The 18,445-nt window shown below is 52.8% G+C and overlaps 1 pseudogene; it reads right to left on the bottom strand.

Annotated features, from left to right (window-relative positions):
- Positions 1–9,242: 9,242 nt before the first annotated feature.
- Positions 9,243–9,836, bottom strand: LOC131761895 (transcription and mRNA export factor ENY2-like; annotated as a pseudogene).
- Positions 9,837–18,445: the final 8,609 nt, after the last annotated feature.

Raw genomic sequence — 18,445 nt, 5'->3', positions numbered from 1 at the left:
CAGCACTAGCTGTTCCGGACTAGGGGAGGCCAGGTCTCAGGACCTTCAGTCCGTGATCTAGGGAGGTCTGAGATGGTCAAGTCCTGCGGAGGGGCAATAGAGACTTGTCAGGCTCCATGGGGGTTGTGCGGAGGAGAGGTCCTGCCAGTAGAAATATGTGGGAGAATCTTGGGGTCTGAAGAAACAACTCTGAAGGTGAACCAGATCCCCAGTTGGGAGGCAGGGCGACGCAGAAGCCAGGACACTGACTTCGGAGTTTTTCACTTACTCATTCATTCACTCACTCATTCAACAGACATTCATTGAGGGCGTCTTCTTTGCCTGGTCTGGACAACAGGGATAAAGACATAAATCACCAAGATAGACGGAATTGTTGTAAATTGTTTAGAACAATTTACAATCTCAGTCTCGGGGGTTTACAGTCTAGACGTGTGTGTGAATCCTGTTCCTCTGCCTCTAACTTTCTGAACTTGGGTGAGCCAATAGCTTCTCTAATGTCAGGATTTTTATCTACAAAATGGAGGTGATAATAGCACCTACCTCACTGGTTTGCTGAAAAATTAACTGGGGTAATGTATGTAAAGGGCTTAGCACAGACCCTGGCACACAATCTGTGCCAAGGATAAAGACCTCATTTTTGGACCATTTCTCAGTCTACTGTGTGTGGGTCCTGGCCTGGGACGGTCTAGGGAAAGGGAACTTGGAGATGCCCCCAGGGCAAAGGATTAGGGCTGCCTTCGGACCTCCCAACAGTCTCCCTCTATAAAATAATTTCTTTAGGGCTTCCCTGGTGGCGCGGTGGTCGAGAGTCCGCCTGCCGATGCAGGGGACACGGGTTCGTGCCCCGGTCCGGGAAGATCCCACGTGCTGTAGAGCGGCTGGGCCTGTGAGCCATGGCCGCTGAGCCTGCGCATCCGGAGCCCGTGCTCCGCAACGGGAGAGGCCACAACAGTGAGAGACCCACGTACCGCAAAAAAAAAACCCACCAAAAACCAAAAAACCCACAGCCATAAATAATAATAATAATAATAATAATAATTTCTTTCGATCTAGAATTTACCAATGAATCAATAACTCTGATTCGTCCTGTAGTCCCAGTCTCCAGATAAATGTCCTCCTGCCTCTCCTGGTTAGACTGTGGAAGGGGTGAGTGTGTGGTGTGGACAAGCCCCAGTCAGCACCCCGTACAGAGGCTTGCTGCTATCGTGGTGTTGATAACTTTCAGGCCAGCTTCTCGCCTTGGAGGAGCAGCTACTCAGGGACTAGAGCAGTGGTCCCCAACCATTCTGGCACCAGGGAGCAGTTTCGTGGAAGATCATTTTTCCACGGCCCAGTTCCTAACAGGACGCGGACCACTACCAGTCCATGGCCCAGGGATTGTGGACCCCTGGACTAAAGGGAACGTCTGAAACTTCTGTGTGTGTATGAATGCACGTGTGTATGTTTGCATGTGCGTTTGTGTGTCAAGGGACCCAGATCAGATCGCAGTTGACCTCAGTAAGGTGACTTAGGACTCCTCCCTCAATCCTGCAGGCACTGGGGACCCTAAGTCAGGCTGAATAAGAAGGTGGCTGGAAGAAGAGTGACGTCATGAGATGACTGCCAGCCTTCAAGGAATTCCCCTCCATGCGTAGAGAACCCGAGAAAAGCCAATTCCTACTCTTTCCAGTGGCTGGGAGTGGACAGTGCCTCGCTACAGCAGGGTGTGGGGAGCGCTTCTCTATTCTTCCTCTAAGGGAGAGCCAAACAAGAGATGGGGCCCCGTCACCTCTTCTCAGCGTCCTCTAGGCCTTGTCTTGGAGCAAGTGAGGGTCAGCAGGGTGTGGCCTGGGGGCTTTCTTCCCCTGCCCGGGAGATTTGTGACCTGTCTTCTGCCTCTGTGTTTGGGGTCTAGTGGATAGACACCTGCAGGGCCGAAGACTGTAGCTTCTCTTCCTTCCCCCCTCTTCTGGAGGAACCCAGAACTCACCGGGTTCCTGGGCTGGGCCCCATGTTTTGATTCAAGTCCCTGCTGGTGTGGAAGCAGGCTCCAAGACTGGCCTGGCTTCCTGTGGCTGGGACCCCCTCAATGGGGGCTGCCAGCATCCCCCCTGGACCTGGGAACCTGGGCTGGCTCACTCTGATCTGATGTCTGTCTGGGAGGGCACCTGATGTCCCAAACCAGCAATGCTGAGACCCTGCCCATCCAGCCCCAGATCACTTTAGACACGGGCTGTAGTCAGATTTGCTTTCACTCTTGGCTGTTCCTGTGCCAGCCTGTCCCCGATTCCTGCCAGGAGCTCCTCAAATGCTGGGAAGCTGAGGCTACACGAAATAGACTCTTATCTCTCCCCATCCCCATGGCCACCTCTGGAGGCTTGCTTTTGGGGACAGCATTCCTCTACCCTACACCTCCTCTAATAGATAAATTTTTTTTTTTTTTTAGAAAACCCCAAAGGGCTTCATGATCCTTTCACAGGCTGTAGCACAGACCCCAAAACTAGGCTGTGTGTGTGTGTCTGTTTCTCCTTCTCTCTCTCTCTTTCTGCTTTGCAAATGCCCATTTATGCGTGTAACCCCCGCTTATCATGTGCGTTCCTGAGGACCTGAAGTGTGACTTACTGGGCGTGGTTGTGTGTCCTTTCCCAACGTAAGCTACATCCGTGTACGAGGGCCTCGGCTTGTGAGCGTGCACGTGTGGTGCCATCAGGTAAGGGCCTGTGTCTCTGACTCGCGGTACCATGAGGCGTGGATACGCCAGTGTCTGTGGGGATGTGATCCTGATATCGTGCCAGAAACTAGCTCCCTTCCCCCGGCCAAGTTCCCGACTTTCTCACCTGAATGGCAAAGTTGCCTCTTTGAAACGCTTCCAGCCCCTGGCTTAATAGACCTTCCTGTGAGTTTATTCCCAGTTCCGCACTGCTCCCCAGTGACTGGGGACCTTTTGTCAAGCACATATGAAATTAAGTGAAATAAAAATCATATTAAAAATTATTACCGTCTAACAGCCATTCGTCTGCAGACTGCTGTCATCCTGTGATGGATGCCTCACTTACTTCAATGAATGTTCCAACGACAGTGATAAAATCACTCAGAAAAAATAGAATAAACTATTAACCCTCTCCCCATCGACACTTGTTTTTCTTTGAGAAAAATACAGTAGGAGATCTTGGTGGAGGAGGCTGATGAGCTGGGTGCGGGGTGCTGGGCTTTGACCTCTGCATCTGGGGAGAGAATTTTGCTCTAGAGTCTAGACATCAGCCTTCATTTCTGAGCTCTGGGTTGAGATTTGGGTTCTGATTGACTCTGAATTGTTCTTTCCGGTCAGGTAGGGTCTAGTTCTTGTATTTTAAACTTTAAACTAGGTTAATTTATTTAGAAAGATTTATTAAGCCTCTACATCTGATAGGAAGGCCCAGGTGGACAGTCATGTGTAGCTGAGCTGAGGCAGTGACCAAGGGGATGGGGAAACGGGGCAGATGAGAAAGATGCTTTAAAGGTAGAAGAGACAGGATTAGCTAAAGGGTTTTATCTGCAGTACAGAGAGTGAGGCATCACAATGTTCATTGCGGAAGTGACTAGAAGTTGGGAGACATTATTCACTGAGAGAGGGAACAGGTGGTCCTTCTTAGTAGGAGGGAAGAGCTCAGTGATGAGTTCGTTGAGTCTGGGGGGCCTCTGGGTACCCTAGGTGGCGGTGGAGAAGGCTGCTGGATTCCTGGGTCTGTAGCCCCAGAGAAGGTTTGGACCGGAGAGACAGATGCGGACACCCTTGGCACTCAGGTCGGGGGAGAAGCTAGGGAGTGGATGAGACCACCCGGGGAGTGTGTGGAGAGAGGAGAGTCCCAAGGACAGTACGTTGAAGACAGATGGCCATTGAGCAAGTTCCAGCAGGAGACAGAGAAGGAGTGGCTGGGGAGGAGGGAGGAGTAGAGGAAGGTGTGATGTCACAGAGCTCAGGGAGAGAGAGTGTTTCAAGAGGAGGTAAGTGGTTGGTAAAGTGAACTGTTGCAGAAAATCAGATAGGAGCTGAAAAAAGTTCCTGGCCCCATGGAGGGAGGAGGGAGAGGGAAGTCAGACGCAGATCTACACTCACACGCAGAGCCCTGTTCCCAAAGACGAGGTCCCTGACATGGGCATTCACTCTGGCTCAGTTTACCCAAACGCAGAGCGCTGGACCCGCTCGCGGACCTCTCAGAGCCCCGCCACCATGATCTGAGATGCAGGCTCCCGTTGTTCCTGCCTTCTGCGCTCTGCCTTTTCCTGTAGAGACACGGTGTGGAGTCCTCCTGGTGTCACTTGGTGACCCTCAGAGGTAAAGGCCCGTGAGGGAGGCGCTCCTGCCCCAGTCCTTGGGACCCTAAGGGTTCACAGGTTCTGCTGGTTCCTCTGGGGGAGTGGGATCAGGGCTCCTTGGGTGAGGATATGGGGCCTTGAGGAAGCTAGTGGTGCATGAAAGGTGGTTCCATGAGGTGTGAGGGGGGCTCTCTCTCCTGGTGGATGACCTGTCCCCTCCCCTCCCATCCATGCGGCTCCGTCTCCCCTGCGGGCTGAGAGAACGGAGTCCCTCCCCCTCCCCCAGAGTCCCCTTTGTGGGAGAGGCAGGCAGGGCATATGCTACTCACAATGAATATGAGACACTTGAGGTTGCAGGAGGAAAGGTGACCCGGCTGAGGTCGCGCGGCCAGCCAGTGCAGAGCGGGTACCAGGAGACGCTATTTGGAGGTGACAGCTAGGACACTTCCAGCTAGGGGGGAAGTGGCCGGCTGCTGGATGTCCACCTCCCTCCCCTTCAGCAGGGGCATGTTCCCTGTGCCATTTGGGGGGCAGTGTGGTCTTACATTTGTTAGAAGAATCAACCAGGGAGGATGGATGATACGTCAGGGCCTCGGCTCTCCTGAAAACGTGACATGCAAACACGTGCACGTGGCCACACCAGCGGGACTCAAATTCTTTCCCAGCACTGTTCACTTTCCCCCTTTTTGTTTCTTAGGGCTGGGATGATGTCTGCCCTTTTGGATTCAAATACGCGAACCCATTCTATTTGGCTTAAGCTCAAGGGGGAATATTTGCTCAAGGACCAGAGTGTCTTGCAGAGGCCAAGGACAGGAAAAGCAGCCTGGGAACAGGGTCAGAGAGCCTCGGGGGTCTCAGGCAGCCTCGCCCTCCATCTTCTTCTGTGTCTGGAGCCAAATGACCTATGAGTTTTCTGTGTGCATCTGTTTTATTCTTCTCTCTGCACTTGGCTCTCCCTGCTTCTCCATACCTGTGGACAAACAGGGCTGCGTCCTGAACTCTGTACTTTCATGTCACCCGGGTGAGCCTTATGTCCTGAGCACAAGTCTCACGTTTCTGGGACTGAGAACCCAGTTGGCCCGACTGGCCCAGGCTGGGTCAGGGGTTCATCTCTGGTCCCATCAGCTATGGCTGGAGCCACATGGGGATAGTAATACTGATGATAAGGGTGATGGTAATGATGGTGATTACAGAGATAACAGCCGACATCTACTGAGTGCTTACTACAAAATTTCAGGGGCTTTATGTGTATAATTCCTCTACTTCATGCTCCACCTTGTGATGTAAGCGCTGTAATTATCAGCCTTACTTTGCAGGTGAGGCACAGGGAGTTTAAGAGACATGCTCAAGGTCACACAACTAGTGTGTGGCCGAGCTGGACTTAGAACCCAGGGCACCGATCCTAACATCCGAGCGCCTGGCCACTACGCGGTACTATACTGTCTCTTGAACATGGCGGCCAGGCCCATCCCTGGAAGGGCAACTTTTAGCATAAGGGCGAGCAGGACAGACAGCTCTGGAGTTGTCTGCTACGTTCAAGTTCATAGATAGTCTGTTGCAAAGATCACAGAGGCACGGGTGGATGTCAGAAGCGGGGTGGCCTCCGGCATTGACCAGAGAGGGGTTGAGATTATGGAAAGCTGGGCAGGCGCCAGCCTGAGACGCCCATAAGGAGACAGGCTTGGCAAACTGCAGGTGTCGGTGAGGCTCAGACCTGGAGGCTTCATGTACCTTGGAGCTCATGGGTGCACCCTGGAGTGGGGTGGGACGTGAGACTCATGGAGCAGCCTTGGCTTCCCAGCACCACCCCAGGCATGAGGGCCCCTGGCTCTGCCACTTGGTCAGGCACTCACCGGCTTAGGCCTGTGCAGGGTGGAGCCCCCAGGGCAGCTGTGGGAGGCTGGGGTCAGCGGGTGCTGTCACTGACAGGCGGCCCCACTCCTGGTCCGCGTCACGCTCTCCTGAACACAGCACCGAGCTCGACCCCTTGTTCCAACTTACTGGCCTATCTCTCAGCCCTATCTTCACGATGCACGTGTTTTGGGGTGTCCAAGGCCAGAGTGTCCTTGCGGTGTCCTTCTCATCCCTGAGGAGTCAGGACAACATGATGGGCTTGGGGTCAGAAAGGCCTAGACTTGAATTCTGGTTCTGTCATCACCAGCTAGGGGAGCTTGAACCAATTTCTTCTGGGCCTGTTTGCCCAGGGATAAGGTGGGGATGATGGAGACACCTCCATAGGAGGAGGGAGGGGGGTAATGCACCCAGAGCACCTGCTACAGACCCAATGCTCAATACGTGTAGCTGATGTCATTGGGATCAATCCTTTTGTCCAAAGCTTAAGTTGTACCCCTTCCGTTCCCAGAAACACACCTCTTGTCTGCTTCTCTGCTCTATGTGGCTGGTAGCTTGGCTCAAGGGCTGAAGTCTTCCGTGAGATGCTGAGCAAAGGGGATCTGGCGGGGAGAAGCTTGTGTCCCTTCTAGATGGTGTGGTCTCTGGAGAGACGAGCTGGCCACAGCCCATTCCTGATGCCCTGTGAGGACCTGCTTCCTGAGCAGCCCTGCACCCAGATGGCCTCTGGGCAGCTACGTTACCTCCCATTTCAGACACGATAGCGCCCCCACCCTTCTCTGATGGGAGGGGCTTGCACACCTGGCTCCAGGCAAAGCACAGGTCCTCTCTCCACATTGGCTTCTGGCCCCTGACCCACAGTTTCTTGCATTAATTTCCTGGATCTGCCGTATCAAGTAGCGCAAACTTGGTGGCTTAAAAGAACAAAATTTATTCTCTCAGTTCTGGAGGCTAGAAGTCTGAAATCAAGGTGTCAGTAGGGTCCCCACTGCTGGAGGCTCTCGGGAAGAACCCTTCCTTGCCTCTTCTTGCTTCTGTGGGTCTCTGGCAGTCCTTGATGCCCTGTGTCTTATAGCTGCATCACTCCAGTCTGCCTCTGTCATTACATGGCGTTTGTCTCTCCTCTTTTTATAAGGGCACCAGTGAAATTGGATTAACGGTCCACCCTAATCCAGTAGAGCCCCATCTTAACTTGATTATATCTGCAAAGTCTCTAGTTTGAAATAAGGTCACGTTCACAAGTACCACTTGTGTTAAGTGGTGTTAACGCCTCATCGTATCTTTTTGAGGGACACGATTTGACCCATAGGACTGTCTAAGAGGGTCCCCGAGACCCTGACAATGTCCTCCTGAGGACCAGAGGGAGGAAGGGACTTGGGAGGCAAGTACAAAGGGGTAACCTTGCACCTCGGGAAGCAGGGGCTGGGTTAGGAGTGAGAGGGAGTGACCACTACCCCAAGAACAATTTCAGCCCTGGGACCTGAGTCCCATCCCAGGAGGAATGGTCAGAACTGTCAGCCCCAGGGCTGGGGCGAGGCTGCCCCTTCTGGCTTGGAAAAGTCATTATACAGAAGTGATGACCTCATCTAAGACCTTGGCCTGAGTATTTCTGGTGGTGTTTCCTGGAATGACTTTGGGGTACAATAATCAGACTATTCCTGGGACTGAGGTCTCCTGGGCCGCTCCCCACTCATTCATTCCTCAGATATTCCCTGTAGGCCTACTGTGTGCCAGGGATTGCAACTGGCGCAGGGGATAGCCTCGCGGAATAAGGCATCAATCAAACCACCACCCCGGTAACCACTGCTAAACACTGATAACTGATGTGCGCAGGTGCGCGCGCGTGTGTATCTGATAGACGACCTAACAGGGAGGCCAGATTTTGATTGCAGGATCAGGGAATTTAAGCAGAGACCCAAGGGATCGAGAAAGAACAAGGAAAGTGGGGAAGGGAAGGTTGGGCCGAGTCGTCTAGGATGAGGAGAGAACAGAGGTTCTTTGGGACGGGGCTGTGTCCATCAGTGGGAATCTTCAGGCAGGTGACAGGGGTCTAAGGGGGCTGTCAGGGGACGGTCGGGTGAGCCTGAGGGTGTGACCAGGGACCCATCAACAGGGTTGCCCCAGGTGATGGGGACGCTGTCCAGCTTTGGGCCCGGGTCACTGTCCCAGGAGGGAGGAAGCCCGGAGCACGGACTGGCGCTCGGTCCTCCCCAGCCCCGTTCCCTTCCTTTCACGTCAACGAATGTTTATTGGGCGTCTGCAGGGGATCTGATAAGGAACCAGAGCTCTGGCTGCGCGGGAGTCAGAAGGGGCGCCCCGCTCAGCAGAAAGCTGGAGCGCTGGGCGGGTCAAGGCAGCTGGGGACCGGGCACAGCGACGGGGCTGGCTCAGCGGGGAAGGGAGGGCTTCAGGGCGCCCCCTCCCGCGGAGACCTCACAGATGGTGGTAAAGTACCTCTGATCCTTTGAGTCCCCGGATCTGCTTCCTAACCTGACCGGGGGTCGGTTCAGAGACCACGTGGGGCCGAACTTGTAAAGTCCCTGAAGTTGAAAGGGACAGCAGAGCAGGGGTTGCACGGCGGGGCTGAGAGGTGGGACTGTGACCCTTCCTGGGCGGCTGTGCGGTCATTGGGTCCCATGCGGCCTGGTTATCCCGACTCAGCAAAGGGGCGGGGGACTTGGGCCAGAGACTCGACTTGAGCTGGTGGGAAATCGCAGTGGCTGACAGAGCCTGCTGGGAGGGGAAGGGAGAGCTGCAGGGGTGTGTGTGCAGCAGGAAGATTCGATCTGCAGGGGAGCTTAACCATCGCCCCCGGCTCTGGGAGGCCCTGGATTCTGCTGCCTCGAAGGGCTTGAGGATTGATTCCCACACACCTGAGAGAAGAGCATGGCTTTGCACCACCAACCCCGGAACCCACGTTTCAGGATGGTCCCCATTCTCCTTGACCATAAACAGTACGATGGAGTCAGGTCTGGATGGCGCCTGAGCTTCACCCCACTTTTTTTTTTTTTTCTCATTCATGAGATATTTATTAAAATAACACATTTAGGGGAAAAAGTCAATACAATTGTATACATCATTACTGAAAACTGTATACCGTCATACAAAAAAGGGTTTTATTTGGGGAAATCGATTCCTAATTTATGGCAAGTTTTACTTTCAGGAATAAAACCACAAAACAGGGCTTCCCTGGTGGCGCAGTGGTTGAGAATCCGCCTGACGATGCAGGGGACACGGGTTTGTGCCCCGGTCCGGGAAGATCCCACGTGCCGCGGAGCGGCTGGGCCCGTGAGCCATGGCCGCTGAGCCTGTGCGTCCGGAGCCTGTGCTCCGCAACGGGAGAGGCCGTACCACAAAACAAAAAAACAAAACAAAAAAAAAACCACAAAACAACACAATCTAATTCAATCGTAAAGGCTAGCACGCTGAGCAAGGAATGTTCTTATTCTTCGTAGCAGCTCCTTCTCTACACCGTCAGGTACCAGGGCTGCGCCTTTTGGGGTGATTTCAGGCTCCAAGTCATCAATAGTAACGTGTTCTAGTCCTTTTTCTTTAATTACCTCTTGACAGTGCGCCTTCAGCTGATCCTTCCAGCCACATGCAATTAACTTAGCTCTCGGCAACTCTTTGAGGCGTTCTCTTCCTCCAGTTTCTATCAGCTTTTGGTTAATTGCTGCTCTCATCTGCGCACCTTTGTTCATCTTGCTAACCGCCACCGCCGCCGCGGGCCAGGGCCGCCCCTTCCCAGCGACGAAATGATCCTCCCGCTGACGACCCTTAGCTACCACACTCTTCGGCTGCCCGGACCTAGACCCTCGGTAGCTCGGGCACCTAAGCGCACAGAAAGCTATAGCGCACGCATTTCCGGGACGGGGTCTCCGCTTCACCCCACTTCGGCACTGTGTGGCCTGGGCAAGTTCCTGGCCCTTTCTGAGGAGTTTTCTCCTCTGTAAAATGGGGCAAGTGCCATTTTGTCCCCAGGAGTTGTGTCTAGAGCAGAGCCTGTTGGTAAATGGTAGGTGAGCGCGCGTTGGAGGTTGGGCGCTCCTGGGTATGTCTGAAGCACCAGGGCCTGTTTCAGTGGCCTTGAGGGAAAGGAGGAGGTTGGTATAAATAGGTTGAGGGTGAGAGGCAAGACTATATCTGTCAGCTCCAGGCCCCATGAGCTCACATCTGAGCCATGGAGAGATGGTGTCCAGGCGGGAGCTGAAGGACCATTTTCACCAGGGATGCTGGTGTCTTGGGCCGTTGGTGATATCACAGATGGTGATAAAGTACCTCTGATTCTTTGAGTCCCTGGATCTGCTTCCTAACCTGACCAGGGTTGGCTCGGAGACTGCATGAGGCTGAACTTATAAAGTTCCTGAAGTTGAAAGGGACAGCAGAGCAGGGGTTGCTTTCCCCTTGAATCTGCATGAAGCCCGCATTAGCGCCTGCTCATTGAGGGCTGCAGGGGACACGGGGGTCCTTTGGTGCCAGGAGGGCTTGCGGCCTCAGTGTCATCGGGGCCGCCCCTTGGCAGGGACAAAAACCTGACCAGGGTAGATCAGAGGAGCGCCGTGGGTGACTTCACACCCGAAGCGCCACCCCGGAGAACCCCAGAGCTGCCAGTGTGCTTACGCAGGGGTGGAGGGGCGTGCAGGGAAGTGTGGGCAGCTGTAAGGAGTCCCTGAGACGACGCTCTCCCCCCAACACCTCTTCGGATTCAACTCAGGATAGTGGGGACGCTCCAGGGCCCCACCTTTGGAAGGAACCATCCGTCCCAAGCCAGGCCTTGTTCTCATTGACTCTAAGCCCAGGAGGTGGAGCTTAGACACCCAGGCTGTGCAGAGTTCATAAACACCTTTACGATTTTTGGTACATTCATGCACCCCCCCCCCCCCCCGTACGATTATTTTCTTAGTACGTATTACAAATTGACCTTTTTCTTTTACAAGAATTTATTTTAAGAGGAAAATTGACCTCACGGTGGGAGACACTGTGGTTATAAAGGATTCCAAGTCTAGCCCTGGACACGTATGAGCTGTGTGACTTGGGGACAGTCCTAAGCATCTGTGCTTCAGCTTCCTCATCTCTTCATCAGGGATGGTCTTGATTGGACGCCACAGGGTTTTCTGAGGACTAGACGAGTTAAAACATGCAAAGCTCGGGACAGTACCAGACCCGTTGCAGGTGCCATCTATGTCTTTGCTCTATTGTTATCATTGCTGTTATTCAGTGGGGGAACCAGCATTACTTGCTGTAAGTGGAGGTAACTATAAAAATAAATCTAATGACAAAGCAACAGGGCTATTAAAGTCCAGCCAGTTCATGCAGCCTGCAGAGGGCTCCCAGCCTGGGCCCTGCAATCTCTGTTTAGAAGAGCGATTTGTGGCGCTAGAGAGGCGTTCCACAAGCCAGCGCCAGACAGACTCACCCGTGGACTTCAGCAGAAGGTCTGAAGACAGTTAAAAGAAGGACAACTTCCCCACTAAAAATGCGGTGGCCTTTAGTGCCCACCAGTAGCCCGCATGGTGCCCCGGGAGTCACCATGGCCGTGGTCAGGGCTGGGCAAGGACGATAGACAGACGTTACAACCTGGGCTCAGCTCCAGGGTTTTGCCATTTGCCAGCTGTGTGGCCTGGGCGGAGTTCTCCACCTCTCTGAGCCTTAAGTTCCTCGCCTGAAAGGAAGGCAGAGCAGGCACCCCTCCTAGGGCTGCTGGAGGAGCGGTGAGACGAAGGGGCCAGGGCTCCTCACAGGCGCGGCCAAATTCCCAGGCTCTGTGGCATCTTCGGTGGGTGGGGGAGGACTTAGGCCCACCTTTGGGCTGGAGAAAAGCCAGGAGGGTAGCCCTGAAGGGTCTAATTTTCAGACACCGGTGGGTCAGGCTGCTTTTGCACAAGCAGCTCTGGGTTCACGTATGATTTTGCTGTTTTCAAAGCCTGAGAGAGCCAGCGGAGGGGGCCGGGGCACCGTGGTGGCCTACGTGCTCTTCTGTCACAGAGGGGCCACACAGGCACCAGTGGAAGCTGCCTAACGAGTAGCTGAGGTGGCAGAGGCAGAGCAGTGAGATGTGACCCGGAGGAACCCGGGAGGAACCCGGCGGCCTGCCCGGGCCGCCCAGTGTGGCCTCCTTGCCAATTTGCTAGTGACCTTGTACCAGGCTCTTAACCTCAATGCCTCAGAATCTCCATCAGTAAAGTGAGGGGAAAGCACTGTCACCTGTGGACCTTAGGAGGTCCAAAGAGGCAGCTCAGGGCTTGAGGAGGGAACTGGCGTTCAAGGGCTGGCTCTGCTGGGATTTGCTGTGTGACCTTGGGTGAGTCCCGTGCCATTCTGGGCCCCAGTTTACATGTTGGTTCCCAGGGGTTGGTCTGGCTGATCCCCATAATCCCGGCCTGGGGGTGCTGGGATTCTGTGGCCCGCAGATGGAGAGCAATGTGCCAGAGCAAGGTTGAGCGGAGGAGAATTCCTGCCTGGAAGGTGCCTCTAAGCAGCCTCCCTGCCCGGTCTGGGGGGCCCTGGGCCGGGCAGAGAAGAGGAGACAGGTGTCCAGACAGCTGGGCTTTGGGGTCGATCACACCTGGTATGAATCCTGGCTCCACACCTGGCCCTGTGTGACCCTGGACATGTGTCTCCTCCATCCTGAGCTTCAGTCTTGTCATCTGTAGCACAGGGGAGATGGCAGTACGTGTGACCATGACACCGTGGGGAGAGAGAGTTGGGCACAGTGTCTGGCTTCCAGAGGGCTTAGTAAGGGATGGATGATAATAATAATAATATTGATTAGGATTGTGTTTTGTTGGTGGTCTTAGTGGGGTTGTGCAGATTCAAAACCAGGGGATTGGTGGGATAACACAAAGGTGGGGAGGCCAGGGCAGGCCTCCCAGGTTCTGGGAGTGGAAGGGTTAAGTCTCCATGGAAACAGGCATGCATTATTTACACAGCCTAATGAATAAAACATTTATGTGGTAGACTAATAAATTCCCTCACACAAAGCAAAGTAAGCTATGATTTAAATATCAGTCTCTGCTGGCTGGCTGAGTTATGGAGGCTGCTCAGGGAGACCTTCTTGGTTTTACACCTCCATCCACTGGAGGGAGGGGGAGGGGGAGGGGAGGGGAGGGAGGGGGAGGGGGAGACCCTCCCTAGGAAGTGGCTTTCTGGGCCCTCCAGACCCCAGGCCTGAACGCCTTGCTGCCCCTTGCTGCGGCTCTGACTCTCCCCACCCTCAGCTGCGGTGCCCCAGGGAAACTTTCCCCAGAGCCACGGAGGGAGGATTGGGTGACAGGTGGGGCTGGTCCCTGCCCTGGGACTCGCCTTGTGGACAGATGCAGCCAGAGGTAGTGGCAGCTTGCTACAGTGTCCTGGGAGCGGTGGCTTTTCTGGGTTTGAGGGGCCTGGAGACTGTTGGGTAACAGGAGTGCACACTTGGGGGCTTGGGGCCCGGCCTGGTCCTCCCAGGGGAGTGGGGTGGCATCTGGGCAGTGCAGCGGGTGCTGGGACAGCTGGGGAGCTGAGATGGAGGGTTGGGTGGGTGGACATAAACAACCAAGAGGGGGGCAGGGGGCTAAATCCGGTGTCTGGGGAGATGGAGCGCCCCCGCCCCTTGGCCTCTGCTGTTCTTGTCTCTCATCTCTCTGCAGTTTGATCTCACTGCTTTCATCGCCTCTCTCATTTGTTTTGCTGTTTCTGCCTGTCTGTCTCTGTCTCTGTCTCCTTCTCTTGCTGTCTCTCTCTTTCCCTTCTTCCTCTGCACTTCTGTCTCTGTCTTTCACTGACTCTCTAGTGTCTTTCTATTTCTGTCCCTCTCTCTCTATCTCTTTTTCTCTGTCTCTCTCTTTGTGTCTCTCTGTATCTCTGTCTCTCTCTCTGCCTCTACATTTGTCTGGGTCATATTCTCTCTCCATCTCTGTTTCTTTACATCGCTGTCTCTTTCTGGGGGAATCGCACACGGCAGGGAGAGGGGCCCCCGCTGGGGCTCTGAGGAAGCCTGGTTGTGTAGGAGGGGCCTCCTCAGGGTCTGAGGGGTTGAGCATTTGTCTGCGGAACCCTAAGGAAGTGGGCTCGGGGTCCCCCCACACCACGGTGATGGGGCTTCCGTTGGGCCCCCTTAGCTGGCAGGCCTTCTCACTTCTGTCCTCAGCAGAGTAGAAGCCACCAAGTGGAGACCTCCCCTGGAGAAGCCTGAGAAGGGGGGCTGACACTTTGAACAGGCTCCTCACATTGGAGCTTGACCTCTCCTCTTGGCCACTCCCTGGGGAAACAGTCCTTGGCAGCGGTGCCGGAGTGGAATCCAGTGGCGACGGAACCACAGGCTTGGGGTGGCCCTCCCTCTCCAACCGCTTCAGCTTCCTGCCACCACCAGGGTCCGGGTCTCCAACCTCCTCAGGGGCTGCTTCCCAGGGCTCCCAGCCCGCCAGCTGCATATGGCCGGTCAGGCTGCTTTCCCCCGTCCCAGTCACCTGGTGCTACGTAACCAATGACCTCAAAACATAGGGGTGTAAAACAACCATTTTATCATGTCCATGATTCTCTGGGTCAGGAGCTCAGGCAGACACCAGCGGGTCAGGCAGGGCACCGAGGAAGTGGCCCTCGTCCTCTGGTCCCTATGTCTGGGGCTGGTGATGCTGGATGGGCTCGGCTGGGACCGCGTGTCTGAGGCCTCTCCCCGTCTCCGCGTGGCATCTGTGGGGGCTGAAATGCCCAGGTGGTTGCTTTACTCACGTGTCAGGCCCCTGAGCTGGGACGGATGGACAGGGATCTGGGCCGGCATGGCTTTCTGTCTCTTTGGGCTTCCTCAGAACGTGGCCGTCTCGGGGTATATAGTTCAACTTCCCGAACGGCACTGCCTTCCCAGAGTGAGCACTGCATCATAAACTGCCCTTTCCCTGAAGTCTAGGCCTGGACCTGGCCAAGCATCACTTCTGCCAGACTCCATTGGTCAAAGCTGTCACAGAGCAACCCAGATTCAAAGCAGGGTGGGGGATGGACTCCACCTCTTGATGGTCGAATGGTATGTACGTTCAGCAAGGGAAGGACTTGGTGACAGCGTCGTGGAGATAAGGAACCACATCCCTCTGTATGTTCCCACGATCATTTTCTTAATTGTTTTGGGTTTGTTTTTGTAGGACCTTTTCTTCGCATGTGTTTTCCACTTGGAGAAGTTCCTTTAGCATTTGTTGTACAGCTGGTTTGGTGGTGCTGAATTCTCTTAGCTTTTGCTTGTCTGTAAAGCTTTTGATTTCTCCATTGAATTTGAATGAGATCCTTGCCGGGTAGAGTAATCTTGGTTGCAGTTTATTCCCTTTCATCACTTTAAATATGTCCTGCCACTCCCTTCTGGCCTGCAGAGTTTCTGCTGAGAAATCAGCTGTTAGCCTTCTGGGAGTTCCCTTGTATGTTATTTGTCATTTTCCCCTTGCTGCTTTCAATCATTTTTCTTTGTCTTTAATTTTTGCCAATTTGATTACCATGTGTCTTGGTGTGTTTCTCCTTGGGTTTATCCTGTATGGGACTCGCTGTGCTTCCTGGACTTGGGTGGCTATTTCCTTTCCCATGTTAGGGAAGTTTTCGACTATAATCTATTCAAATATTTTCTCTGGTCCTTTCTCTCTCTCTCCTTCTGGGACCCCTATAATGTGAATGTTGTTGCATTTAATGTTGTCCCAGAGGTCACTTAGGCTGTCTTCATTTCTTTTCATTCTTGTTTCTTTATTCTGTTCCGCAGCAGTGAATTCCACCTTTCTGTCTTCCAGTTCACTTATCCGTTCTTCTGCCTCAGTTATTCTGCTATCGATTCCTTCTAGTGTAGTTTTCATTTCAGTTATTGTACTGTTCATCTCTGTTTGTTCTTTAATTCTTCTAGGTCTTTGTTAAATATTTCTTGCATCTTCTCGATCTTTGCCTCCTTTCTTTTTCCAATGTCCTTGATCATCTTCACTATCATTATGGTGAATTCTTTTTCTGGAAGGTTGCCTATCTCCACTTCATTTAGTTGTTTTTCTGGGGTTTTATCTTGTTCCTTCATCTGGTACATAGCCCTCTGTCTTTTCATCTTGTCTGTCTTTCTGTGAATGTGGTTTTTGTTCCACAGGCTGCAGGATTGTAGTTCTTCTTGCTTCTGCTGTCTGCCATCTGGTGGATGAGGCCATCTAAGAGGCTTGTGCAAGTTTCCTGATGGGAGGGACTGGTGGTAGGTAGAGCTGGGTGTTGCTCTGGTGGACAGAGCTCAGTAAAACTTTAATCCACTTGTTTGCTGATGGGTGGGGCTGGGTTCCCTCCCTGTTGGTTGTTTGGCCTGAGGCAACCCAACACTGGAGCCTACCTGGGCTCTTTGGTGGGGCTAATGGCAGACTCTGGGAGGGTTCGTGCCAAGGAGTACTTCCCAGAACTTCTGCTGCCGGTGTCCTTGTCCCCATGGTGAGCCACAGCCACCCTCCCCCAACCTCTGCAGGAGACCCTCCAACACTAGCAGGTAGGTCTGGTTCAGTCTCCCCTGGGGTCACTGCTCCTTCCCCTGGGTCCCGATGCACACACTACTTTGTGTGTGCCCTCCAAGAGTGGAGTCTCTGTTTCCTCCAGTCCTGTTGAAGTCCTGGAATCAAATCCCTCTAGCCTTCAAAGTCTGATCCTCTAGGAATTCCTTCTCCCATTGCCAGACCCCCAGGTTGGGAAGCCTGACGTGGGGCTCAGAACCTTCACTCCAGTGGGTGGACTTCTGTGGTCTAAGTGTTTTTGAGTCAGTCACCCACCCAGCAGTTACGGGATTTGATTTTATTGTGATTGCGCCCCTCCTACCGTCTCACTGTGGCTCCTCCTTTGTCTTTGGATGAGGGGTATCTTTTTTGGTGAGTTCCAGTGTCTTCCTGTCCATGATTGTTCAGCAGTTAGTTGTGATTCCAGTGTTCTCACAAGAGGGAGTGACTATGTTGGTGTCTTTTGAGGACTAGGAGTTTATGTGTGGGAGAAAGGAAAACAGATGCAAGATCTATGAAGTTAAAAACCCGCAGTCCTGAGTTTGAATTGGATGTGATAAAATTCAGGATGCATTTTATCTAGAAATTTAAAAAACATATTACCTATCTCTGCCCACTGAAAAGCACTAAAAATGGTGAACAACTCAGTAGCTACGAACATCCCTAGCACTCAGAGTATGATCTCTAAATGCCAGCTTCCCCCCAAAGAAACCAGGATTTGTTGGATAAATGGTGGATTCCAGGTCTAGGGTAAGAAATGGACGAGATGAGCCTGGAGTATTTTGTCTTTCCAGAAAGCAAAAGAATATCAAATACTCCTAAGATTATTCAAAAGGACGCAGAAGCAAACCAGGAAAAGGCTCCCATGACCATTAATGGGTCAGTTTGTACACAAGGGTAATAACTGCAATGGGCTGAAACACATCAAATATGTTTAAATCCATCAGTGCATAATGACATTAACAAAAAAACAACAACTCTGATAGGTCATCTTTGGAGGATGTTAGCATTATTTTGAAAACTGGTAAATAAAGGGGACGAATCAAGTACTCATCTTGCCATTAACATATGAGCATTTCCTCAGGTAACCAGTTAATCAAGCACGTGAAATTCTCTTTATAGAAACTCTCCAGGTAATAAGTGAAGAAGGAGTGATGAATTAGAATGTCACTATTTTGTAACTTCTAATAAAATAATGGATCTAGACAATGAACTGCAATAGCTGCAAACACCTCCAAAAGAAAAGAAAAGATAACCAGGCATAGATGTGTCTCTCGGTGGAAGTAGCAGCACCATTTATGAAGCAGTGCTGCCAAAAAATAAAATAAAATCTGATCAAGCCTCTACCAAATACCAACTTATAGGAAATATAGGGGATGGTGGAACATGCTGCATGATACTGTGGGGATGCAATCAGCGAAATCAGACTAGTGGGATATTCTACAGCAGGGGTCCCCAACCCCAGGGCCATGGACCCATACCGGTCCATGGCCTGTTAGGAACTGGGCCACACAGCAGGAGGTGAGCGGCAGGTGAGGGAGCAAAGCTTCATCTATCTTTACAGCTGCTCCCCATCACTCACATTACTACCTGAGCTCCACCTCCTGTCAGATCAGTGGCGGCATTAGATCCTCACAGGAGCACAAACCCTACTGTGAACTGCACACGTGAGGGATCTATGTTGCACGCTCCTTATGAGAATCTAACGTCTGATGATCTGAGGTAGAGCTGAGGCGGTGATGCTAGCGCTGGGGAGCGGCTGCAAATACAGATGATCATTAGCAGAGAGGTTTGACTGCACAGAGACCATAATGAGTCAGTTGCTTGCGGACTCATATCAAAACCCTATCAGTGAGTGG

Source organism: Kogia breviceps, chromosome 8, assembly GCF_026419965.1.
Source record: "Kogia breviceps isolate mKogBre1 chromosome 8, mKogBre1 haplotype 1, whole genome shotgun sequence".
In the NCBI taxonomy this organism is placed as follows: Eukaryota; Metazoa; Chordata; class Mammalia; order Artiodactyla; family Physeteridae; genus Kogia; species Kogia breviceps.
The sequence above is the reverse complement of the archived record's forward strand: the minus strand, read 5'-3'. Positions and strand labels throughout refer to the sequence as shown.